The sequence below is a fragment of the Geospiza fortis genome, unplaced genomic scaffold, assembly GCF_000277835.1.
Source record: "Geospiza fortis unplaced genomic scaffold, GeoFor_1.0 scaffold11, whole genome shotgun sequence".
In the NCBI taxonomy this organism is placed as follows: Eukaryota; Metazoa; Chordata; class Aves; order Passeriformes; family Thraupidae; genus Geospiza; species Geospiza fortis.
In genome coordinates this window covers 360,004-361,502 of record NW_005054304.1, presented here as the reverse complement: position 1 = coordinate 361,502, position 1,499 = coordinate 360,004, and positions in this window count along the sequence as shown.

Below are 1,499 nucleotides of genomic sequence, written 5' to 3'. Positions count from 1 at the left end.
AGAGATCTGTTTTCCATCACTGAGGGTGGTTTCTCCCTGGACCCTTGGTTTCCCTGCTGTCCCAGCCTCCAGGCACAAGGAGCCAGTGTAAAGGAGGTCCTGGTGCAAGTGACCTGGATTCTAGACGAGCAGGATGGGGAGTGAGGACAGGCTGTGCCTGCTCCAACTGGGCTTGGGCAGAGGTCTGCAGCTGGCCTGGGTCCGTTGGTGCAGCCAAGAGCCAAGGTCCCCTCCTGCTGCTGCAACATGGCTTGTTTTGGCAAGCTGCTGATGCCCCATCTGGCTCCTGGGATATCATGGAGATACCAGGTCAGGAGGCTGCTTTCCTGAGGGTTTGTATGCACACAGGGAGGAACACCTGTCCTGATGGGGCTGTGCAGCACTGTGGCACTGGAAGAGGGTTGGGAGAGAGCCAGGCATCAGCAAACGAGTTCTGGGAACTGGGAAAGGAGGCTGGAGCCCTTGTGTGAATGAGGCCAAACAGCCATGAGCCACTGCCCTGTAAGTCCTACATGCCTATCTCCCTCTCATCCAGCCATTCCAGCAAAACAGCCATGATTTATCTGCTTCTTCAGCAGAAACCACAGGCTAAAAGAGGAATTCACACACTTGGAAACAAGTAAAGAGTGAACTGGCAGTGGAGGCTTGTTCCAAACACACAGGGTCACATGCGCTTGAAGCAAGATTTCCAACATCTGGATAACATGACACGTACTCCCAGGCAAGGCGAATGCTCCTGGGGCTTGGGGCGGACTCGTGCAGCTTGGAAAGCTGGAGTGCAGCTGGTTTTGCGAAGCTCTGCAAGCTTCCTCTGTTGTCTCACAAGCCTCTCCCCGGCCGTTCTTTTGGCTGGGTCTCTGGCAAAGCCCAGGCTGCTCTGTCCTTAATCTTCCATGTTTTGTGTATCCACGGAGACTGTAAAACACCGCTTGCTTACCCTTTGGCCTTCCTAGCTCAAAGGCATTAAAAACTTCATGAGCCAGATCTCTGGCTCACGTTATCCACTGCTGGTCCGCGGGCTTTGGTGAAATTTCCAACTTGCATCATAGGGAGGCTCGGCTTGGGGTTGGGATTGGTGTGGAGAAGGCACCGTGACACAGATGTGTCAGGTCAGAGTGCTGTGGCTACAGCAAACCGTCCAGAGACCGCAGGAATGGGGCTGAAGTGAGATGAGAGGAAAACTCTCCAGCAGGATGACTGTGACTTCCCCATCTCCTCCAGCGGAGGGAAAAAAGCAAGATCCTCTTTGCAGTCTGAATCACCTCCCCAGCCTGTGGGAGACACATGATCACTGTTAGGACGTGGCTTTTTTTGTTTGTTTCAAAATTCCAACTCTGAGGTGTTGGTGCAATCCCCAGCCCCCTGGACATTAAATTTATTTGGGTCTCACTCCCTGGCACACGCGCAACGCCGGCAGCACCGCGGACCGGAGCGACGCGGCAGACGGGACGCAAGGGGGACGCAGGGGCCGGGCAAGCGGGGGCGGTGCGAGCCCGCCC